The sequence below is a fragment of the Saccostrea cucullata genome, unplaced genomic scaffold (assembly GCF_032062105.1).
Source record: "Saccostrea cucullata isolate Sc308-1 unplaced genomic scaffold, CSIRO_AGI_Scuc_v1 ctg1895, whole genome shotgun sequence".
In the NCBI taxonomy this organism is placed as follows: domain Eukaryota; kingdom Metazoa; phylum Mollusca; class Bivalvia; order Ostreida; family Ostreidae; genus Saccostrea; species Saccostrea cuccullata.
The window spans coordinates 55,523-68,573 of NW_026937729.1; the positions used below are offsets into that span (position 1 = coordinate 55,523).

The following is a 13,051-nucleotide window of genomic DNA, read 5'->3' on the forward strand; positions in this document are numbered from 1 at the left end:
GTTATCATAACATTGTTATAAAATGTAACAAAAACATTTTCAAAAATGTTTTTTTTTCACGTTTAATTTGTTTGGTTTTAAAACGTTTTCAAAACATTCACGTCGAGGTAACAAAAGTATTTTTACTGAAATTTTACTTTTCTCATTAAATAATGATATATTTATATTTTAAAAGAAATAAACACAAATTATATTTAATTTTTGAACCTTTAATACAAACCCATATTCAATATGTTAATCACACATTTAAATTCCATTCTCGGTACAAGTTTTAATTTATTTTCTTTCAAGTCACCGGGTTTTTAAAGGGTGAAAACGGCGTCTAATCCATTCACTGAATTTTAAAAGAACAGAATCACAGAAATCCTATGTTCACAGTATAGGTCAAACAGAGCGGCGGATCTATAAAACTTAGTTAGAATCACATACACTGAAAAGGCTGATAAGGAATCCGCCCCTCGGAACGAATAGCACAACCTGTAAAGATAAGGAAAGTTGTGTTTGTATCAGCGTTCTACATCTAATGTGTCTTAAGATGATCAATGAAAATATACAAAAAATATTTTAAATAATTATATCAAATTTAAGTTCTTTCCTCATTTGCAATGAAAAAAGCAGAAAAATATTTACTATGACAATATTATTGAAGAGTAATAGTATTTACGTACACCTTTGCCTTCACCAAAGGCGGGTCTTTTGAATTGGGGAATTTGAAAATACGGATGATGCAATCAACACCATGCTGTAAAGAAATTTCATTTTTAAATCAACATATTGTTTGATGATTTTAAAACATTCCACAAAGACAACGAATACTTGAATCAAGGATATAATTGTGTTGACTTACGAATGAAATATTCAAATCAAATACATGTGTATAACCTAACGCTTTGTCATTTCTTAATGCTACATACATTTGTACAAAGTTATTGATCATGCACTAGTAGTATAAAAGTCATTTTTAAATGATCTTTTAAAGTCTATGATAAAGGAATAATTCTTACCATTCAAAGTTAATAAATCCCGAGGTTATTATTGTTGTTTTATGGTGCAAAGTCTTCTCATTCAAATCGGCACGGAGTAAGCGCGCACATCTTGTTTACCAGAATTCAAAATTTGGCCTAGATAAGCTGCAAACCACTATACTCTGTAACGCGCTACCCAGCAGGAAAATTGCATAATAGGTTATTATGACACTGAAACTGACCAGTGTGCAAATCCCTATCTAATGCCTCAGAGTAAAATCCTGGGAGTGGATCACAGATTTGATTAAGAACATAAAAAATACATTAAGAGTTTTATCAAATGCTTACGATTTTTTACATTTATTTATATTTTAAATTTTGTATTTGCCTATCCTTTCATTTATTGATTTTTTGATTTGTTTTAATTAAAGGACTTTATATACGTCTGTTTAATCAATTAGCCAAAACTAGAAATCATTATAAAATACCGGAAAAAATCTTTCAATTAAAAAATTACTACAATTCCTCATTTCAACACTATTCTTTCTATATATTCTTTTTTTTCATAAACTAAATTTTAGGAAAATCGCAATCATACATTATTTGAACAGTGTTGAATGTTTTAAGAACATTTTGAAAATAACATTTAAAAATGTTGCAGCAATGAAAAATGAAGTCTTTAAAAAAGGAAAACACATTAAATTGAATGTTCTAAAATTATTCTCACAACATACTCTTAAAGTTAATAAATGAATTTTAATTGTGCCGCAATTACATAAATGTTTCAGAAACATTTTGAAAATGTTTCCAAAAAAATGTTACAAAAACTATAAATGTTTCAATTGTAGTGGAAATACTTATTTTAGTTAATGTTTTAAATAAATATTTTCACTGCCTAGGCCAAAAATATCCGGAATTTAATGTTTATAACTAACAGCGATATTAAGAATGTTTTAAAAATATTTTTAAAATGTTCCTTACAATATTTTCAGAAACGTATAGGTAATGTTTCCGTTTTACAGAAAAAGAATGTTTCATTTCATGTTTTAAGAACGTTTTTAAAACGTTTTATAAGATCTTTAATATTTGGAAGCTATACATACCCTTAGAATAATTTTAAGAAAAATGTTCCTTAAATGAATTAAGAATGTTTCTGAAACATTTTGACAACGTTCCTTCCAAATGTTTCAGAAACGTATTTGTGCAATGTTTCAGACTTATGGAAAAGGAATGTTTCATTTCATGTTTTTAGAACGTTTTTAAAACGTAATATAAAAATCTTTGATATTTGAAAGCTAAACATACCTTTTGAAACATTTTAAAAACGTGTCAAAAATATTTTAGAAAAATGTTCCAAAAGGATTTAATCATAAGCTTCTTGAAAACATTTTAAAAATGTTTTTAAAATGTTATAAAGAGAAGAGGAAATGTTTTAAAAATGTTTTTAAAATGTTTAGTATGAAATGTTTCGAAAAAACCTTTTTACAACACCAATAAAATGTTTTGAAAATGTTTTGTGCTACCTGGGAAAATATCAGCCCCCCCCCCCCTCTTTCCCCAGACATAACTTTACAATAGAAAATGTAATGTTCATTGAAAGTACAGCCCCCACCCCCACTTTTTGTTGAAGTATAGTCCACCGAGGGTAATGTAGTATATCTGACAAAAAAATTAGGATTGATCGAAGTTGGACCTCCTCCCCGAAATAGGATTTTCGGGCTTGGAGTGGACAATTTTTTTTTGGCTTCTCAAGTTTTTTTTCGGGGGGGGGGTCGAACATTTTTTTCTGGCTGACCCCCCCCCCCTCCTTTCGAAAAAGACGATACGTCACTGGAATTAGTAATTTTTTCAACCATTCCAGGGCCAGAGTTCTATTACAAAAATCTACCGATCCCTCATCTAAATCAATTGAATATGCCTTAGTAAGCATGCATGGACACATATCAGTAACGGATATGAGAATCTTGAACAAAAAAAAATGTCCAAGCCTGAAGGGGGACGGTTTATGGTTGGAGACCAAGGGGGAAAGCGGAGAAGCTCTCAGGCTTTATAGTTTTATAAAAAAGTTTTCAACTTAATTCAGCTAAACTTAATGTGAAACTAATGCAATGTCCTACAAAGTAAAACCAATAAATTTATTAATTTTATGTACATGTAGATTTTGGTCACTAAGTAGGGCGGGATTTCCCCCTCCCTCCAGCCCACCAGTGCACGTGTGTTATACGATGTGTTTACACTTTAAAACAAAAGGAAAGTTCAAGACTGATAAAAAAAAAACTTATTACAATGTTATTAGTAAGATCAGAAGTTAAGACTTTTAGCCAAAATAAAAAACAACAAACAAACAAACAATTCAAAATAAAAAGAAAAAAAATTGCTGCACGACTCATAATATTTGATTTATTTAATTATCAGATTAAAGTAAACGCCATTGAATTTCGACGTGACTTTAATTCACAGTCGCAGTGTTCAGGCTTTGCACGTTTCAAGATTGTCAATCCTTTGTCGCTTAAAATTTTTATTTAAAGATGCCATTCCCAAATCGCTGAGATTTCTTCTACGACAGTTTTCTCTCCGCCAGTTTAGTGCTTGCGGAACGCGGAAAATACGTTATGCTCATATAAAGGCCGAGGATACCCGTGTTCGCATAACGTAATAGTGAATCGACATAATGTACTTAGTGTGAGTTAATATCATAAAGAATTGACATAATGTAATGATAGGTTAACACAATGTAATTGTTGTTTAATTAAATGTCATGAACAGTAAACATAACGAAATGCAAGAATGTGTAAATCTCATAAAGTGTTGACATAATGAAAAGGAAGGTTTACACGATGCAATAGTAGTGTGGGATAATATCATAAAGAATTGACACAATATAATGGAAGGTTGACACAATGCAGTAGTAGTATAGGTTAATGTCATAAAGAGTTGACATAATATAATGGAAGGTTGACACAACGCAATAGTAGTGTGAGTAAATGTCATAAAGAGTTGACATAATGTAATGGAAAGTTGACGCAGTGCAGTTGTTGTGTTCTGCTATAAGGCAGTGACGGCGTTCCATACACATGTGTCTCTCCTGAGCTTATTATATCGAAAAGAGCACTGACAAACTATTTATACCTATGTCTTCTACGATAATTTATCTACACAACCATATCTGACATGCTTGTCTTTATTTTCTTTAGACTCTGTAAACAGTATTACAACTCTGTTTGCTGGTTATAAAAGTCAAACTCAACCATAAAATGGGATGTGGTATCCCGAGCAAGAGCAAAATTAAAAAAGTGAAAAAAAAAATTCCAGTGTTCAAACATTGCAGTGAATAAATAAAACTTCTTTACATCTGATTTTCCCTGAAAACATTACGATGTTCATCTGTTGAAATGCAAGAAACAGATTTTCACCCAATCAAAATCCCTGTGTGGGATCAGCACATACCGTTTCATGGTTGAGTCGACTTTTCCACTCGGTGAGCCGAGTTTTGACACTATTTATGGAGATAATCGAAAACATAGATATGCATGCTATATATGGTTGTGTAGATAATTTATCGTAGAAGACAATGGTACTCTGAAAGTATAAATGAGTGCGTTTCTGAGCAGGGATTTGCCATCAAATTACGCTGTACTTGCATAATTTCTTAACTGACAGTCTATTATATTGTACTTTCTTATTACAAAATAAAAAAAAGTTCATTAGTTTACCTTTTTTATATACAAAAATAAGAATTACAAAGATACTTGAAAAGTATATTCTACAAGCATTACTAATATAGTCAGGTACTTTATTTACACTGTTTAAATGTTGATGGAAGGAAACTGTCCAGATCAAACACATGGAGACAACGAACAGTATTCAAGATCAAAAGTCCATAAAACAATACAAAATAGGGGCAGAGCAAACACGGACCTACGAAACATCAGAGGTGGGATCAGGTGTCATGGAGGACTGAGCATCCCCTGCCGACCGGTCACACCAGCCGTGTGATCCTTGTCATGTTCGGGAAATTGCGAAAAAATCTGTCGTCAATTCAATTTATAAATAATGGACTACAATAAATAAGAAAAGCGTCAGTCAGCATTTGACTCCATGATAAATTGTATTTGTCAATATATTTGAATGTTGAGTTGAAGACCAAGCAAGTGTTTTCTCTTTTTCACGCATAAGATTTTGCACAAAGTATGCTTTATATTAATACAAAAATAGGTCTGTTAATAACGGGGTGCAATTGGTACCCATGAGAATTCCAATAGACAGGAAGACTTGTTCTCCAAAAACAACATAGATACCGTCAATCAGAAAATCAGCATCTTTTTGATGTTGACCTCAGAGTACTTAAGTGTACAATCAGAAAGTGCTTTAACAAAATAATTTTGCAAATGACTAATGACAAGGTAAGTAACTTACGATTTCCATTTTTATTGGAAAAGCGGCTGTCAATGATATCGAAAAGTCTTGACTTTAATTTATCATAGGAAATGGTTGTGTATAACGTTGAAAAATAGTTATTAAGCTGTTGATTTTGGTAAATATTGTGATTTCAAATTGTCCAAAAGTATCTTGGAATTTTTAAGTATCCACATCTGTTTTACACCATATCTTGAATATATTGTTGCACAGTACTCTTGAAGTTTCCCCTTCACTACTGTTCATATCTTAGGAGAAAAGAAAGAGGCTTGGTTGAACATGTTGTTTGTAAGAGTTTCGGAATCCAATATGGATATATATGGTAATTCAAATTAATTTTGGTTGTTTGGAATACAAAAAATATTCAAAAGCGAAATATGATTTTGAAGAATGTCATCCTTTAAAAGGAAACTATGAGTATAAGTTCTTCACTTCTTCTAAAATACAATGTATATAATGAGCCTTACAAACAAAGACAATGTTGTTACCTGCTTTGTCAGCAGGGACCTGTACATACTGATCATGTATTACAATCAATCTTACTAGTTATCTAGTTCTTTTTCACTTCTGGATTATTGAACAGAAGGATAGATGGTTTTCATATTACTCTTCAAACTTTTGATTCGCGATTTTATCAAGGATCTGATACATTTACTCCATGATGACAAAATGTCAACGTCTTCTTTTTCATATCCGGTCCATCGCATAATCTTCAACGGAATCCATAATACAGGTGTATGTATGAAATTCCTACGCCAGTTGAAGGATCGTGGTTCCCTATATTTAGGACCTTTTAAAATAAGTGATCTAAGGTCCTCATTATTAACTATATTTACGTCACATGTAACTAGTGCTAATTGTAACGGGGACCGTTACAGATGTTCCCCAAACGCTCCCTAACTCCCTTTTGGTACCATATTCCCTGTAAGCTTCATTAGATAAGAAAAACTCTATGCATTTGAGACTTTAACAATATTTACCCAGAAGTGTACGTACCAAATTCAGTCAGATTTTAGCATTGCGCGCGTGTGCATGTGAATGCATGTGCGTAATGACCAAATCATCTTGTCTACACAATTTATATATTTTAATCTACTAAATTTTAAAGTATTTAATCCAAAAGTATAAAAATACGTTTATTCAAGTGTACTTTTGATTTTACTGATTTCACGTGCACGCACGTGCATACATGAGCATGGTGACCATACCTTCTTGTAGAAGTCCATTACATCTATCCATGTTCTAAATCCCACCTCGTTTGGTTGAAAACTAAAGGAGTTATAGCTTTTTAAAGTTTCAGCCAATCAGATTGCAGTGCACGTATACGCACGTGCATGCATGTTGACCATACCTACTTGTAGAAGTCCATTATATCTATCTATGTTCTAAATCCCATCCTGTTTGGTTGAAAAACAAGGGAGTTATAGCCATTTGAAGTTTCAGCCAATCAGATTGCAGCACACACGCATGCGCGTGATTTCATAAATTTTTATCTTTATCGTATTGAAGGATATCTACATGAATGACTATATTTTAAAATTCCAAACATTTTGTCAAAAAACAAAGGAGATAAAGCCATATAAAGTTTCAGCCAATCAGATTGCAGCACACGTGCATGCGCGTGATTTCATGAATTTTTTTCTATATCATATTTTAGGATATCCTAATGCATGACTATGTTTTAAATTTCAAAGCATTTCTTCAAAAAGCAAAGGAGATATAGACATTTAAAGTTTCAGCCAATCAGATTGCAGCACGCGCGCATGCGCATGCTTTCATGAAAATTTTATATATCATGCTGTAGATCTTTATAATGTAGGACTATGTTCAAAATTTCAAAAGATTATGACTAGAAACAAGAAAGATATTGAGACTTTAGTTTCAGCCAATCAGAGCGAAGCGCACGTGCATGCGCGTGAGATCTTGCTATTTTGACCATGTCATATTGTCTATACTACTAATGTATCCTTACGTTATGAGTTTCAAAAAAATTCATCAAAAAAAAAAGAAAAGTTACAGCAATATCCATTATATTGGCCATTTCACATGTTGCACGTGTGCGCTCTTGCAAGCACGTGCGCGCAAAATGACCTTCGTTCGGCAAATCTACATAACATGTCTATTGACCCTAAAAACATTTTACCTTAGTCGGATGTGTAGTTTACAAGATAACTCGTGGACAAAATTTTCCCAGGAATAATAATAATAATAACTAGAAACGATCTCGTTGCGAGCAACGAGAGGTCTTCCGTCCGATTCTGGAAAAGAACCTAAAATCGAGCTGAAAAAGTGATAAAAAAATTTGGTCACAAAGAGGATTGAACCCAGGTCGCCAGCGTGAAAATCCAACGCGCCTTTTTCCTCTTTATTCCCAACACGCTTAAATTACGCGTTTGAGTCCACTGCTCTAAATGTACTTGAATATACTTCTTCAACAATACACCTGTCTAAGAATCACGAAAGGCGCGCCACTATTTATAATTTCGCGCCAAACGCCACAAGTTAATCTGCGCGCCTTTTCTTTGGAATGTTTCATTAAATAGGTGTGATAGCTTCAATAGAATAAAGAAAAAGGAACGTTCTTTAAGCCTAAATTTCGAGGTTTAGAAAGTATATTTAACAGATTGTACATATTCTATATCTTATATAGGTAAGTAACACAAAAGAAGTGAAATGGTAATCATTTTAAACTTTTTTTTAATTACCCGTTTATCCCCAAAGTGAACTAACCAGATTCTTTACACCTTCATGAAAAGGTAGAAATGGTTCGATGAAAGACATGTGTCGCCCTTCGACGGTCAAGGAATCAGATTTCATTTATGTTCAATGTTCAACTTTAAATATCTTTGAGAAAAGAATGTTAATATAAACTCCATTAGACGATCTTATTTAAAAATGGTTTTCTTATTTCTGTCTTTTGTATTAGTTTAATATGACTCAAATGTGCATGGGAAACACAGTGGTTACGTTGGTGAAAAACTAATAAATTTTGAATACTGCTCTAAATATAGTTATGTATACAGTGCACCTGCAACAATACACCTGTCTAAGAATCATAAAAGGCGGGCCACTATTCATAATCTGGCGACAAACACCACGAGTAAATATTCGTACCTATCCTTTGGTCTGATCTATCAAATAGGTGTGATAGCTTCAATGATATTAAATATTAAATAAAACAACTTCTTATCGCCTTTATTTTATTTCGACGTTAAGAAAGTAAATTAACACATTGCACACACGTATCTAGCCCAATTACACTAAAGCAGTAAAACGGAAATTAAGTTTTAAGATTGTCACTGAATTGCAGCGTACTACTAGGTGAAAGTCCACGTAGTTTTTTTACTTTTCATGTATCATTTAGTCAAACGCTCAGCTGCCTCCATAAACCCCTACTCGCGAAATGGCGGAGTTGACAGAGACAGCCGCCATCTTGGGTCCGCTTCAGATTTTCAAATATTAATATCTAGAGTTCTGATTAACCAATATCCAAACAACTTATATAGTTAGCATCGATCAAAGGGTCTCTATTATCATTCCAAAAATAAATAAAAAATGTTGAAAAACAAAAAAGTTATAAAAATACGATTTTTTTAATTTGCACCTCGTAACGACCGGAAGTACTGACGACGCATGAAAAGGTGATTCTGCAAACCAGAAAGTCATGATCTATCATCTCCAATAAGTCTCCATATCATATCCTTTGCCATTTTCGACAAAAAGGGGCGACAAAATCGCATTTTAAAATCAGGAAATTGTCCATAACTTGGCACCAAGAGCGATTTTTCCAAATTTCTCTTCGGATGTAACAACTTCATATAATGACACATATTTTGTGAAAGTTTCATGAAAAACCGCTGAATAGTTTTCGAGAAATCGCCTGCACAAAATTTTGTCAAAAAAAGAATAATAATAATAATAAATAAGAAACAATAGAATCACTATAAGGTCTTCCGTGAAGACGGAAGACCTTAACTAGAAACGAAACTCGTTGCGAGTAACGAGAGGTCTTCCGTCCGATTCAAAAAAAAAAACCCTGTAAAATCAAACTGAAAGAGTGATTTTAAAAATCGGACACACGGTGGATCGAACCATGGTCGCCAGCGTGAAAATCCAATGCGGTACCCCCCATTACACCTAATGGAACCCGCTTCAAATTTAACCTTCGAATATCGCGATATTGCTTTATTTTATTCTAATATACATTACATTTTTTTTTACTTTCACTTTGGAATTGTAAAATGACAGCCAGCTTGCTAAACTTTGCTCAAGATGATCACATCGGAATTTGTAACTTGAGTTTTAACAGTAATTTTTAGGATAGGTAATTATAATCTATTAGTAATCAACAGATGATACTGTTTTCTTTCCTTTCTTTGATATGTATTTAACTTTTTATTCCATGCAACTCCATATACAGGCATGCCAATTTTATATATTTCTGCACTATTGTCATAATTTGTCTACTACTTAAGTCGGGTCACGATACATTATTTCGTGCCAAACGTCAAAAGTAGTTCTTAACGCTATTTCTTTGAAATGTTTGATCTATATGATGGATTTGATAGCTTCAATGAAAATTAGAAATGTATGTTCTTATAACCTGAATTTGAGTCAAGTAATACTTCAGAAACATAGTGAATATTAGGTCAGGCAAGTTTCTTGAAAAGCTATTACTTATAACAATGGTTTAGGATAAGTTTTCCCTGGTGCAGAACAAAATATTGTTGTCATCATATTTCCACTTGTAGTCATGTTGTATTCTACTTTGAGATGCAGACAAAAGCAATTTCAATAGACGTTTGAGGAAACCTCATATTAAAACTATACTCAATGTACCGTAATTGCGATGTAGCAATCTAAAGAATCCTTTACATTACATCAATCTTTTTGGTAGAAGTTTCATTCATCTAAACGCTCAGCTGACCTTCTAGAACCCTACTTGCTTAATGGCGGAGTTCACGGAGACGCTCCGCCATCTTGGACACGCTTCAGATTTTTTAATGCGAATATCTAGTGTATGGATTGATCAATTCTTAAATAAATTGTATATTAGGCCTTTCCAGTAGGGTCTTAATTACCATTAATTATGTCAAAGAAAAATATTGAAAAACAAAAAAAGTTGAAAAGTGCACATGTTGAATTCTCTTCCTGTAGCGACCGGAAGTACTGACGACGCAAACGAAGGCAAAATTGCACATCTATAACTCATGGTCTATCATCTCTAACAAGTCTCCAATTAATATCTTGAGCCGTTTTCGAGAACATTCGAAGACAAAATTGCATTTTAAAATCAGGAAATTGCCCATAACTTGGCACTGGTAGCGAATTTTCCAACAAACGGAATTTTATATAAAATTCATATAGTGACCTATTATTCCTGAAATTTTCATTGAATTCCACCGAATAGTTTACGAGAAATCGCCTGCACAAAATTTTGTCTAAAAAAAAAAAGAATAATAATAATAAGAAACAATAGAATCACTATAAGATCTTCCGTGAAGACGGAAGACCTTAATAATAACTAGTGCTAATTGTAACGGGGACCGTTACAGACAGTGTTCGAAATTAGCGTCGGCCCGTCGGTCCTGCGCCGACGTACAAAGGGAAGGACTCATGTATAATATGACTAAATGGGTCCTTGAAATGATTTTGGGCCGATGATGATTTGCCAAGAAAGAAGGCCTAAAAAATATGTTTCTTTGCTAAAACCCGACCAACACATTCAAATTTCTACCATTTCTGTGCCGGTTTCAATCAGCTGATGCAATTTTCATAAAGAATGTTAATTGTAGCTTTAGTCGAAATATAAATATGACATCCTAGTCAACCTTCACTTAAATATGAAGAGGAATGATCATTTTTATATCAACTAGCATTTCCTCCCCTAATTTGCTATCGCAAGACAGCCATGTTGGGTGTCTACTGTAAATATCCCACCTGGTTACTTCAGTCCTGGGATGTTTGGCCCTATTTTATTTAGGTATTTAGGGAAAGTGAAAATTAATGTTTTAAATGGAAACTTTATTATGCTTCAATATGTGAGATCATACATTAGGCAAAAAAAAAATACAGACAGATCCTGGGGTTTTTTTTGGGGGGGGGGGATGTTACAGGAAACAAGAAGTATGTTTGCAGTAAAATTAACATTTTTTTTGTTGTTAAATAACATGATTTTTTTTATTGGTAAGGAATCAATAAACTTACCAAGATTGTCAATTAAATTTTTTTTTTCCAAAATATTTGATGGTAATATTTTTGGGCCTATGCTGCCTTGGGAGGACTTGTGTAGACCCTTAATCAGTGGGTCCTTTGGACCCACAGAAAATAATTCTGAATTTCGAACACTGGTTACAGATGTTCCCCAAACGCTCCCCATGTCCCTTATCGTGCCTTATTCCTCTAAGACCTTTTATAAATATGCTAAGTATCCCAGGATTTCATTTAAGAATATAAAAGTTACAATGATATCAACTATCAACGATATATTGTTTAACGTTTTGCATGCGCGCACACGTACATGTACATGCATATGCAAGATGATTATGGCATGTTGATTAAGCGATTAATATATCTTTCTATCCCGCGAATCAAAGAAAAAAATACATATATAAATTTACCATTTTTCAAGCATATGTCATATTTTTAATATATCGATTCACATTTTATTTCTCTACTTATTTTAACCTCGGGCTCAAAGTTGGTTTTATTCCGACGACAAGGCAGGGTTAAAGTCGACAAAGGGTATCACGCCAATACCTAACCAATCAAAATGAACTTATTCAATAGTAGTTCCATACATGGAAAAGGGATTTTCCTTTCTGTTCAGATTTTTTAAAATATTTCCTCTCAGGCCATTTTGACAACTCTGATACCTGTGCCTGGTAAATTTTATATACTTTGTAAATAAATATATAAAGGTTTTTTGACCGGAACTATTCATTTTTTCCAATGCATAGGGGGCTACTCTCTGGGTTTTACAAGAGATGTTTAAAAAGACATTCGTGTCAGCTAATGTGACCTATATTGTTTAACACCTTCTTATTAATATTTTTTTCATGAATGCAAATACAGTGAAAACTGTTTAATCCGACACCTGTGTAATCCGTCACACTGTAAATTCCGACGTTAAATTTTGTTCCTATTTTACTGTTTTTTATGTTTTTGTAACTCTTTAATCCGACATTCTGTCTATTCCGACATAAAATTCATCTCCCAGTGCATGTCAGATTAGACAGGTTTCACTGTATCTGATTATTTTACGAAGGAGCGTACATGTATATTGATTTTTAATATACCGAAAATCGCTATTTCTGGGGGTTGCGTAATTCTAAAAAAAATTCAAATAAATTTCAAAGGTAAATTAAACAAAGGATGCTTGGTATTAAAATATTATTTCAAATCAGTAGAATTAAATGCTATTAACGACATCTGAATAAATAGGCTATAAAAGGCTTATATGCCAACTTTGGTCATCTGCACTTTAATTTTAAACACGACAGGATTTGTAATTTTTTCTGTATAAATTAATAATTTCTATACACTTTGGAAACTCAAATTAAATATTTTAATATACTTTCCTCGAGCTCTTTTCTGCAGTTTTCCTGAAATTTTATGTGGGTCCGAGGTGTTATTTGAGTTTAACAGCGATTCTCTACGTTGCCATTGAA

General features: G+C 32.9%; 1 long non-coding RNA gene across 1 annotated transcript; it reads right to left on the minus strand.

The window, feature by feature from the left end:
* Positions 1-215: 215 nt before the first annotated feature.
* LOC134248734 (uncharacterized) lies at positions 216-1,149 on the minus strand. Its single transcript, XR_009988117.1, has 3 exons — positions 1,005-1,149; positions 669-742; positions 216-477 (listed from the first exon to the last, which is right to left on the minus strand). It is a non-coding gene; the product is annotated as an uncharacterized LOC134248734 (long non-coding RNA).
* Between the last annotated feature and the right edge of the window lie 11,902 nt (positions 1,150-13,051).